A 12,954-nucleotide genomic window follows, 5' to 3' on the forward strand; every position below is an offset into this window, starting at 1 on the left:
TACTTTAGAAAATGTATTAAACTGAGAGAAAGAAATGAATATTTCATTTTCTAAACTGTAGGTCATTTTTTCTGAAGAATTGCGATGTTAACAGCAATCCCTTATCTGATTTTATTGGTAGCTAGAAATGCAAATATTTCAATTGTTGACATCTATGAGGCAGGAGAAAGAAAGAGAGTGAGAGCGATTGAATATCATTTTGTTGTTTCCTAAGTTCAAGTCAAAGCATTTTGATGAAAGTGGACAGTAGATTTTTAAATAGTGGCGAATAGATTCAGAGTATGTGTTCAATGTTCTGTGGCCCCTTATCTTAGACATGCTAAGGTAGTGTGAGCTGAAATATTGGAGATCTGGGTGAAAAGGAATTAAGGGTGAGCTAATTTAAGAGAAAATGAATTGGAAGTTTTGGGAATTGCAAGAGGCAGGGGGAGCATTGCAAGAGGCAGGGGGAGCATTGTTCAGTGGTAAGTGTGCTATTCTGGGATTGTAAGGAAATGACAATAGCCAACATACAAGGTGGTCAGTCACAGAGGGCAACAGGGAAGTACAACATGCTAGGCAGGGAGCTTAGGAAGACAGTATCAGAGATATACATTTTCTTAACAGAAATTGTAGGCTGCAGCAATAATTGTGTCCATTTTTGTTAGGCTACTCTGTGCCTTCCTCTAACTTCCGTCTCAAAGGAAGAAGAAGGAAGACAAATAAGAGGAGGAAACATGGAAACAAAATTAAGAATTAGATTGAGAAGGAGAAAGGGAAGTTGTTAGAGGAAGAGATATATAATAGACTGAGGATTGATATCATTAATACATAAGCAACAGAGAAAGGTGACAGAATCCCCATTCTCTGACCTTATACATACTGTATAATACCATATAGATACAGTAGATATATACAAACAGACATACGTGCATTTCATGCACACACATTTCTGTACATGTGGATTTAATGGACACATGTTTACATAGACACATGAACATATCCACAAAAGCATGGGTATCTATGCCCCTTTAATACTTGTGCATTTAGAGATAATGATACACAAATACCAACATGAATGAGGATAAGGGATAGGTAAATAGCCACACATATCTACATCTGACCAATCTTAAGTGTGTGTATGCTTTCTATGTACAAACCCTTCCTTTCTTATATTTTCTGGGTCACATTTCTGTAGCCATTGTTAAAATAGCAACATTTAACTTCAACTGATAGGTCTCATTTTGAAATTAGAATTGTAATTTCAGTACACTGCATAATCATTTCCCAATGAGGCACTCAATACTCTTTCAAGAAATCATCAATTAGCAGTTTTTAAAATCAGTGAAGGTTAAAATTCTGAGTTTTCCTACACTGAATAAAAATCCCAGATACTTCATCCATAAATGATAGATTGGGATGGAAAGAGAAACTGGGAAGTAGCATAGAGTCATAGAATCATAGAGATATACAACACAAAAACAGACCCTTCAGTCCAATTCATCCATGCCAACCAACTATCCCAACCTAATCTAGTCCCATTTGCCAGCACTTGGCCCATATCCCTCAAAACCCTTCCTATTCATAAACCCATCCAGATGCCTTTTAAATGTTGCAATTGTACCAGCCTCCACCACATCCTCTGGCAGCTCATTCCATACACGTACCACCCTCTGTGTGAAAAGGTTCCCCTTTACGTTTCTTTTGTAACTTTCCCCTCTTACCCTAAACCTATGCCCTCTAGTTCTGGACTCCTCCACCCCAGGGAAAAGCTTCTGTCTATTTATCCTATCCATGCCCATCATCATTTTATAAATCTCTATAAGGTCACCCCTCAGCCTCCAATGCTCCAAGGAAAACAGCCCCAGCCTATTCAGCCTCTCCCTATAGCTCAAATCCTCCAGCCTTGGCAACATCCCTTAAATCTTTTCTGAACCCTTTCAAGTTTCACAACATCCTTCTGACAGGAAGGAGACCAGAATTGCACGCAATGTTCCAAAAGTGGCCTAACCAATGTCCTGCACAGCCACAACATGACCTTCCAACTCCTTTACTCAATACTCTAACCAATAAAGGAAAGCATACAAAACACCTTCTTAACTATCCTATCTACCTGTGACTCCACTTTCAAGGAGCTATGAACCTGTACTCCAAGGTAGCTTTGTTCAGCAACACTCCCTAGGACCTTACCATTAAGTGTATAAGTCCTGCTAAGATTTGCTTTCCCAAAATGCAGCACCTCACATTTATCTGGATTAAACTCCATCTGCCACTCCTCAGCCCATTGGCCCATCTGATCAAGATCCTGTGGTAATCTGAGGTATCCTTCTTCACTGTCCATTATATCTCCAATTTTGGCGTCATCTGCAAACTTACTAATTACACCTCATACATTCACATCTAAATTATTTATATAAATGATGAAAAGTAGTGGACCCAGTACCGATCTTTGTGGCACTCCACTGATCACAGGCCTCCAGTCTGAAAAACAACCCTCTACCACCCTGTCTTCTACCTACAAGCCAGTTCTGTTTCCAAATGGCTAATTCTCCTGTATTCCATGAGATCTAACCTTGCTAATCAGTCTCCTAGAGGGAACCTTGTCAAATGCCTTACTGAAATCCATATAGATCATGTCCACTGGTCTGCCCTCACCAATCTTCTTTGTTTCTTCAAAAATCTCAATTAAGTTCATGAGACATGTTTTCCCATGCACAAAGCCATGTTGACTATCCTTAGTCAGTCCTTGCCTTTCCAATTACATGAACATCCTGTCCCTCAGGATTCCATACATCAACCTGCCCACCATCAGCATCAGGTTCACCAGTCTATAGTTCCCTTGCTTGTCCTTACCACCTTTCTTAAATAGTGGTACCACGTTAGCCAACCTCCAGTCTTCCAGCACCTCACCTGTTACTATTAATGATACAAATATCTCAGCAAGGGACCCAGCAATCACTTCCCTAGCTTCCCACAGAGTTCTAGGTACACCTGATCAGGTCCCGGAGATTTATCCACCTTTATGTGTTTCAAGACATCCAGCAGATAGCATAACTTTCCATATCATGTCTTGATTTGGACAAAACAAGTGCATTGAATAGTGAAACCAACAAAAGATTTATTAAAAGAAAATAGATAAGAGAGACCAAGAGAATAAGAGAGATTCAACATGTGTTGTGTAGAAATGTGGACTCTGTCAGCTGCCCCTCAGGGCAAGCAAGAAAGAGTAAGAGGAAATGGAAGGAAAGTTAAAAATAAAATGACGAACAACGAAGAATGGAGAGATGAGGATAGCAAGTTCAAACCGGAAGGAGGAGGCTGGTAATGGGTAGGATCAGATGAGTAGGCTAGCAATGCCGGTGGCAATATATTAAAGGAGTAGAGGATGGGGAAGTAGGAGGAAAATAATTTAAGGACTTGCTGAAGTTATGGAAAGTGCAATGGCTAGAACAAGAACTGCTGAATGCCAAACTTTAACCAGATCTTCCAACAGAAAGTATGCCCTGCTTTCCTGCTTCCCCTTTCTCTGCTTTTCAACATCAGGTAACACCAAGTGTTATATGTATACTTATCCTCACAAGTAATTGATATTTATAGAACATATAAATATCAGTGATACATCCTCCCATTCTCTAAAACATAAGAATGAATAAAATTGTCAGGCAGGAAATACCGATAATTCATTAAACCTGACCTTCTTCACAATAGATAGGCTACTATGACTTGAAGCTGTAATGTCCAACCCCTTTCGCTACCATTCCTGACCCCAACTCCCCAAACCACCAAAACCCCAGCCTCGAGTCATGCCATGGAGAAGGGAAAACTCAAGGTTAATGGGGAATGAACAAATCTGAGAAATGTCTTTCCAATCTAATCAGGGTTCATATAAAATCATTAGTAATCTGTTCATTGTCTGTAACTGCATAAACAAAAACAAACATAATAGTTATCTCTCTTGCACTCACCATGTAGACATGTATACACCAGATACATATCTGACACATAAGTATCTAATAGGTACACATAAGTATCACTAAAGTATCATTTTATTTAACGAGTACTGATATCAAACATACATGGATACACCAATTTCGCTTAAATGTTTGACTAGATAAATCAGCACAGATCCTAATTCAGTTCTGAAGTCTATTACCAGCCCATGCATTACTCAGTAAACATTGGCTATGCTGAAGAACAGCTCAGGCTGGAGGCCAGGAAGGTTTACAAAACAGTTGGAGGCTTTTGTTGGATCAACATGGGCTCAGTTTTATTATGACACAGTGAGGACTCTAATTGGTTGGCCTTCAGTCATTAAGACATTGGATTTAAGAACAAATTCCCACCTATTATAGAAGGAAAGCGACACACCAGGGAATTAAGATAGGATTCTAGGGACAAAGTGAACATTTGTAAACTGCCCACAGAAAGAGACGGTGCAGATATTACCTAATGTACAATGCACGCCTTAGCCAATCTTCTGGTTGAATGGCTGATGTTTAATATGAGCATACCAGTGCGATTGATTTAGGAAATGGTGCTCTGGCTAATAAAACTAAATCAAGGAGATCATAAAATATGGTACAACGTGGCCCGGGGTAATCTCTCTCTTATAGAGAGGCGTGCCAGCGGGATGTCTTTCCTGGGTGCACCATTTCAGGAATGAATCCTCAATCAGCACCTCTGGCTTTGAGATTTACATTGCGGATGTGTTCTGACAATTTTACATTACTGACAGCGAGGGAGGGCTGCCTTCGCTGCTTTCCTAAATTATGCATTTGCCCCAAGATTTTTTTTTAGATAAATAACCCCAGGCATTAAAAGCACGCCCATTTTTATATCACCTCAGGAGCTGCTGGGAACAGCAGTTTTGAAACAATCAGAATTTACAACGGGGCCAAACTGGTACTAACCACTGACTGTTTAGATCGGAGTTCGGCCACCCGTGGGAACGTTGACCGACGCTGTCATGTTGTAGGGATCGCTCGCTCGTTCTGGAGGGTGTTACTGTAATAATTCTGCGGTGAACAAGCCCACTTCCGGAGTCAGTGATAGCAGCAAGATGCCGAGAAATGAGCTACTGTCAAAATGGTCAACTTTGTGTTTGTCTGGAGTGTGCAAACCGTATGAAGGCGAGAGAGTCAAATGATCAAACCATGGCTTTGGCCATCCCAGTCACTACTTAAAAAGACGTACTTAATCAGATACCAAACTGCGAGCTTTACCACAATGTTTTAAAAATACATTGTCAACTTGTGTAATAATTCAGTATTTTCAGAAGTTCGTCCAGATTGTATGTTATACAGATATCATTGGTCTAAATGCTCAATTTCCTCCTAGTTAACCAGGCCTCAGCAGGAATCCGGACACCTGAGGGAATGTAGGCTGATATTTCAGTAAGTGGTTTCCAAATGAAACAGGGGTCCTCCCTGTCCATTCAGTCGAACATGGAAGATCCCAGGACACCATTCACCGAATTCTCCTAGTCCTCTGATCAATCCTGTGTTTTCTTAAATTTAATAATATACTTTATTCATAAAAATAACCACCAACAATGAAATGTCTGATCGTGCAGTTGATGGAATCTTGCATTGTATAACGTGTTAGCACCTTCCCCATCATCATCAGTGACTACAGGGTAGAAATGAAATATTCGTTTTGTTTTATGTAGCTTCTCTAGATCCAACTAATGTGGTTTTGCCTTCCTCGTGTTTTGAACAGGAAGATGAGCCGGTAAAAGTTGGGAACACAGTCTCTGATCTTTACAAACATTGGGGAGGATTTTAAAATTAAACCTGAACTCCACAGCTCGGGATGCCTGGCAGATTGATTACACTAAACAAAAGTGTTCAAGTTGAATTGCTTTGGAGTTTGTAATCTGATGAATCCGTACAAACGTGAATTATAGTTCCGCCGTCATTACTTTGTTTTTGTTTCTAATTATTTTTTTAAAATAATGGTAAACTCTGAGGCTGGATGCTGACAGTCAGTGTTGTGGCCAGGAAGGTTGTGTAAACAGGGATTGTCAGTATCCGAGAAGCAGGAAAATCGACGTTTCAGGCAAAAGCCCTTCATCAGGAATGCCGGAAACGTCGATTTTCCTGCTCCTCAGATGCTGCCTGACCTACTGTGCTTTTCCAGCACTACTCTAATCTTGACTCCAATCTCCAGCATCTGCAGTACCCAGCTCCGCCTATGCAGGGATTGTGTCCATACTCAGTTTTCCCTCGCGTCCTTTCCTTGATCTCAATCCTTGCCCACCTCTTCCTTATTTACCGCCCTGAACGGGGACTCTTCACCATTCACCTTCATCTTGACGTTTACTTTAAAAATATCTGATCAATATTCTGAGCTTTGAAATCGCCGCAAACTCTTGTGGGCAGCGAATTTACTGAAATCCAAGGCGTGTTTGTTTTGTTTCTATACAGACATGCAGCAAAATTGTCATTTTATGGGACATAAACAGCATTGTGTTCCAGCAGAGGTTCCCTCTTGGTCAACTGAGACTTACAGTTCTTACAAGATTCAGTTCCACGAGTAACGCAGTTTTCACCAGCCAGTATCGATTATCCCCAGACTTCAGTTTTAACAAAATGCCACTTTCTGATCTGCGTGACACTAGCCAGTACAGTATTTATTGTCCGGGAAGACAATACGGTCTAAAGAAGGTGCTTGCGAGTCACTTTTGTACTCTATAACTGAGTGGTTTATTGGTTAGATTCTCCAGGTAAATTTGACGGCTTTCTGTCGCTTTTGTTGATACTAATCTTTAAATCCCAAATATATTCACGTGGGTTTTGCGGTGCGGTTGGGTAAGAGGGTCTCTGTGTCTGAGCTTGAAGCTCCGGGTTCAAGGCCAACTGCAGGGGCAATGAATGCGTTGAGAAACGTGGGCAAACAAATTGGGTGTTAACAGGCAAATCTTTTCAAGAGCACGCCAATGGCAGAGGGTAAGAGTGGGAGGGATTCCTGGACATCCGTGGGATGGAAATAAATTGGAGCAGGTAAACTCGGGGGCATTTGGTTGGGGCGGAGCCGCAGATTTCGGGATTACCAGATGTAACGTCCCCATTGTCCCGACAGGATGGGTTCAATTCCTTCACCGGCTGAGGTTAGGATGAGGGATTCTCCATACCTGAGGCGCTGAGACCCCCAGGTTAAATCACAACCAGTCTCTCTAATGAGAGAGCAGTGCTATGGTCTGGTAAGACTATGACAATTGTGCTTTTACCTTTTTTCCCTCATTGCACCCCCATATTCTGATCAATGTAGCAGGTATATGTCACCTTTAGTACTTCCAATAGTCTACAGTATTGGAATTCCAATCCCATCATTTTGTACTACATTTAGCAACTACTTTACATGAGACTCGAGATATTTCAGAGACGTTGCCTTAATCAGGGCATCTTTAGTAATGATTTTTTTTTGTTCTAATCCGTCTGAGAATTCGTTCTACATGTTCGATAGGGGTTGACTCGACTGATCTGAGCCCACTGTCTGATGCAGTTAAGTATAGATCACATTGTTCTCGCTGCAGGCAGTAGGTCAGGCTCTTGGCTTACTTGTCTCTTCCCCCTTTCCCTCCACCTCCTTGTAATACAACAACGTGGTTCAAGTCTTTGCTTGACTTAACATTGCTGCACGTCGGCTTGTCGTTTACAACTGAATAGATTCCATTATAGAGCCAGAGATAATGCACACACACACACAGATGCATATATATATAGAGAGAGAGCTGTGCACAGAATTGCGGCAATGCCGCTTGACATGTTAGAAATGTTAATGTGTGCATCTCAACGTGTACTTGTGTGTGTACATATATTTGCAGATATCTCTGCTGATTATGTGTATATCAACAGTTAGAAAACACAAAGTGGCAGCGAGATTGATCAATGCAAAGACAGATTATTGTGATAATTAAGCAAATCTCTGAATAGATAGAGAGACAAATACAGAGGTATATGGATTCATTTCAATTATTATATTGCGTGTTGAGGTAGTGATGAGAGATTAGTTTTTGTTCATTCGTGGCCAGCATTTCTTGCCCATCCCTAATTGCCCAGAGGATAGTGAAGAGTCAACTACATTGCTGTGGGTCTGGAGTCAAATGTAGGCCAGACCAGGTAAGGGTGGCAGTTTCCTTCCCTAAAGGGCATTAGTGAGCCAGTTCTTTGGTGTGAAAAGCCATCATTTCTTCCACCGAGCAGAAGGTGGAACGGGTCGGAGCTGTCGTTAACGCGGGCGACAACAGGTTTACATCGAGGTATCCGGGAGATGGTGGGACCTACTCATCTCACAGAGCCCACCTGATGTCAGTCCCGTTTTCATTCTCTTGGTGTCTTGCGCCAATGCCCGGAAAGAACGGCAGTGAAAAAGATTTGCATTCCCCCGCTCGCATTCCTGCTGACACCCTCCCTGACAGGAATTCACAAATTCCTCATTGGGGAAAACAGCAGCACTGCAGCGACCCGCACGAGAGAGCTCCCAGGTGACAACTTCAGTACCACTCCGAGATGATTTACATTACACTGAACAATGTTTTACAGCCTTTAACCGCAAGGAGCTGGCACGTTTGCTGTGTTGACGCAGCTCTGTCCCTTCTGGGCTTCCTCTCTCGTTCTCTCTCTGTCGTTGTTCGTGCATTTCTCGCCCAGATTTCAGCTCTCCGTGCCCGTATCAAACAGGAGCGAGCGCCGCACTGTCTCTTTCTAATACCCCGCAGCACTGGACAATGGTGACATGGAATTGCTCTCCATTCCAGTCCATCATGAACATATATTTGAATAGAACCTTCTCCAGGTGACTTGTGTGAAATAGAAAGCGAGGAGGAGCTTGCAGAGCCAGAAACAGAGAATATCGCTCTGAAATACGTCTAACATTATACTAAAGTGCTTGGGCATCAAAACACAACTGACCTTTACACTGTAGGGAACTTTGAGACACAGGGCTACTATCGGCGAATTTGAATGTCTGGTGACACTGTGATAAATGGCGTTTGTTTTGTTCGAATGTGTCACTGCAATTGCTATCCATCTCTACTGATTACAATTCAGCCCATTTGACTGGAGTTAATGATTCAACCCCATATCAATGCCCAGACCACCTGAGTGCTTATATATTTATTATATATTAAACAGCACGGTGAATTAACGGGGGCAAAATAAGGAATCAGGCATGGGTGTGACGAGATAGGAGTGGGAGGAGGCGCCATCCATTTCGATCCGGTTAATAAATCAATCTGTATTACTTCCAAGCCGGGACTTTTCTATTCCCCGGGCGGTAGAGTGACTCACTGTGCTAGGGAAATGCACGGTCGAAATCGCTTTCCTCAAGCAGCTCACGTGTTGGGTGTGTGGCGTGGGTGGGGGTGTTGTGCTCCACTGTTTGTGGGACCTTGCTGTATCATTCTGGTGGGCACTTTTCCTGGCCATGCACCCAAGTAAACAACCTTGTGCAAGGTGAACGATTGCAGAAAATCCCTTTTACAATGATCGAGTCAATAAGGCATGGGAACCAATCCATGTCGACCGTAATCCCGAACCAAACTATTCCACATGTCTGCGCTAGGCCCGTATCCCTCCAAACCTTCCCTATTCGTGTACTTATTCAAATGTCTTTTGAATTTTGTACCTGCATTCACCACTACCTCTGCCAGTACATTCCACATAGTTATCTGCAAGTAAGCAATCGCGTTCTGATAAACTGAAATCGTTAGTTTCCCCATTTAGATGCTGGCTGCTTTGATTTATACAGTTACCCTGTTCTGTTTTTATAGTATTATCTGTGCTCCATCTGACAATGAGTTAAGATAAGTTATTGCAGATGGTGCGTGTAGGATTCATTCTCAAATGTAAGATCGAACAGTTGAAGGTGCTAGTGAATTGGATTCAACGGTATTAGATCGGTAATGCTTTGTCGGAATGTAAAATTGTTGTGATCTGCTTGTTCCACCTGCTTGATTCTACGAAATAATAAGTTATAAGTAATAATAAGTTATAACGAATTGCTTTCAATCCTGATTCTTATAGACGTTGTAATGAACACATTATTAGGATTCCTATTTGTAATAATCCTTTATTGTTACTGTAAGTGATTAATAATATTTTCTAGCAATTAAGTTAAAATAAATTTTAAATAGGCACAAAGATATAACTCGCATACTCTGGCATATTCGCACAGTTCAAAATAGCAAGTAGGCCTGTGTGATGGAGAAGGAAATTAATATGCAAGGCCTTACGGTGAGGAATAGAAATCGGAGTGTTATTTAACAAATGACACATTTAAAGTGTTTAACTATTTAAACTCATGTATCATTTTGTTGTGTACACTTAAACACGGGTGTGTGTATACTATGCAGATTATCAACGTTTTACTGAGCTTAACTCACCACAACTTAGACTTTATTCAAAATAGCTTGAATCAAATTATCTGACAATGGTATTTTTGCCTGAAATTACCATTAACCTGTATCATCTACTTCACTTAATCCAAGTTATTGGATAATTAATTTTAAAACATAATTTTAAATAATCGGGTGTGTACAGCAGTCTCCACACGTACTTACTTGCACAGAAAATATGTGACCTTGAACTTCACAAAACTGGTGTGTAAAGTACTGTGGGGAAAGGGTGCTAACAAACGCATTTTACGTTTTTACTTATATGTTTGAGCTCTGGCTTGCAGGAAAGCAGAGAGCAGAGGGCAGGAATTTCTCAAAGTGCTGTTTTTGTCAAGGAAGAGTCCCATGTTTCCACTACCTTTTTGTATGAAGAAGCGGTCCTTAGCATCATTCCTAAACAGTCTTACTCTGAGGTTGCGCTCCCTTGTTATGGGCCTCACCACTGTACGAAATAGTTCCTCTCTAGCTATCTGGCAACTCCTTTATCATCTTAAGTACTTAAGTCAGATCGCCCCTTAATCTTCTTTGCTCAAGGGAAAGTGAGACTATTCTATATTGTTCTCATATTTTAACCCTTGATGGGGCCCAGTTAACAATAATACCGCCACGTTGGCCATGAAGCCTCTCCTCCAACTATTCCTTTGCTCCAGTTTGGTGGTTTTGCTGCTAACATTCATGTTTAGAACCACAAGATTAAAATAAAGTCACTGTAGTGACATCTGTAAATATATGAAGCCTTTAAAATTTTCACAGGAAAAATAAAGATGGAATGTTCCTTTCAGTACAGAAATCATAATGCTTAAAGTAACTATAGGGCTACACTGGTTGATGCAACACTGGCATTGACACAACTATCATTGTTAAAATTTTAACTAATATTTCTACTTTAAACGCTACCAATGACACAAATTGACCCTGTCAAGGTGTGTAGCAAAGGAATATCGTTACTTAGAATTATAGAATTCCTACAATGTGGGTGCAGGCCATTCGGCCCATTGAGTCCACTCCAACTCTCCAATAAGCATCCCATCCAGACACCTTATCTCTGGGATCCTGCATTCCCCACAGCCAATCCACCCAGCCTGCCCGTCTCTGGACTGTGGCAGGAAACCGGAGGGAACCCACGCAGACACAAGGAGAGTGTACAAATGTCACGCAATTACCCGAAGGTGGAATCGAACCTGAGTCGCCAGCGCTGTGAACCACCGTGCTGCCCAATGTCTCTCATTATTCATTCTGAACTTATTTGACTACAGCTAGTTATCTCATTTGCAAAGGAAAGACATCGGGAATCAAACCAGTGCAGAACATGAAACAAGGAGCCAGCCAGCTCAAAATAACGCCGCTAATTCTTATTCTGATAGCATTGATTTGCTGTCACAATAGTTTGCTAATAAATTCAATAGAATACACGCATAATCCACATATTGACAAGAAGTTTACCAAACAGACACTTATTCTTCTGCACATGGATTGAAAAGCTGGGTGAAGTGTCACTTAAGACAGGGAGATAAGGAAATAACTGACTTACTTACCTGGGGGAGATATAGTAATGCAGTCTAATACATGAGGGCTGTCTGAAAATGCAATTACTGATATTTTAAGGCAACGCTAAATAAATACATAAGGTGAATGTAATGAAAGGATATTCAGCCGTTAAGCATTAAGAATGCCAATAAAGCATTAAGAAGCCTGATTAGTTAATATTATCAAGTGGTGAGATTGGGGAGGTGTGTCCAGATTAGTCTCCTGACTTTTTAAAATAAATTTTACTGATGAACATTGAAAATAAGATTGAACACTGGATAATTATTATAGATGACCTGTGTCAGAGAGGTTGCACAATCCACTCCATAAAACAAATTAAATTTGGAATGCAGAATGTGTACAATAAGAAACATCCATCTTGCATGTAGATCATATCTAATTGGCTCAAACGCTTTGAATTAAATTTTATTGGTGATGCAATGACTTATAAGCCAAATTATATGTCTAGTTTCCATATTACAAGATCTAAACTAACAGTTTCTGGCTATTACTTGCAGAGTTATAGGAATAGACCATTTAACCCCATTCTATTATTTAATTATATCAACGTTGTTCTGCATTTGTAGTAGTTTATACTTTGGTTAGTGTCTTTACCTTTCAGGTACCCTTGTAATGCGCGCTGCATTCTAACCAATAGTTCCCTTACCAGAATTCATATTGATAGCTTTTGATACACTGATGCAGATTTTTAAAATTTTTATTTAGTGCAATCTCAATGCAGCTTCATAAACCTTTCTGCTCTTTCTCCCCGAATGCTGATGAACTGTTCACAGTTAGTCAATTTTCAAATAAATTGTTTTAAAGTAAGTTGCTTAATTATAGAGTTGCCTCTTAAACATTTGGTTTATTTTCGTGTTTTATCTCATATATGTTTTTGTATAAATCTACATAAAGTTTACAAATACATGCGTGTACAGCATACACATTTTGATACGTATTGATGCATATGTAATAGATGTACATATGTAATAGATTGACATGTACACACATGAATGAACAAATATTTATAAATGCGAATGTATAGAACTACC

At 40.6% G+C, this 12,954-nt stretch overlaps 1 protein-coding gene across 1 annotated transcript in view; it reads right to left on the minus strand.

Moving 5' to 3' along the window:
• LOC122540016 (proto-oncogene Wnt-3) overlaps positions 1–4,940 on the minus strand; it is a 91,044-nt gene extending 86,104 nt beyond the window's left edge. Inside the window, exon 1 of the mRNA XM_043675303.1 lies at positions 4,890–4,940. The gene's annotated coding sequence lies outside the window, so the exon portion shown is untranslated. The remainder of the gene's footprint in view (positions 1–4,889) is intronic.
• Positions 4,941–12,954: the final 8,014 nt, after the last annotated feature.

Source organism: Chiloscyllium plagiosum, chromosome 33, assembly GCF_004010195.1.
Source record: "Chiloscyllium plagiosum isolate BGI_BamShark_2017 chromosome 33, ASM401019v2, whole genome shotgun sequence".
Lineage (NCBI taxonomy): Eukaryota > Metazoa > Chordata > Chondrichthyes > Orectolobiformes > Hemiscylliidae > Chiloscyllium > Chiloscyllium plagiosum.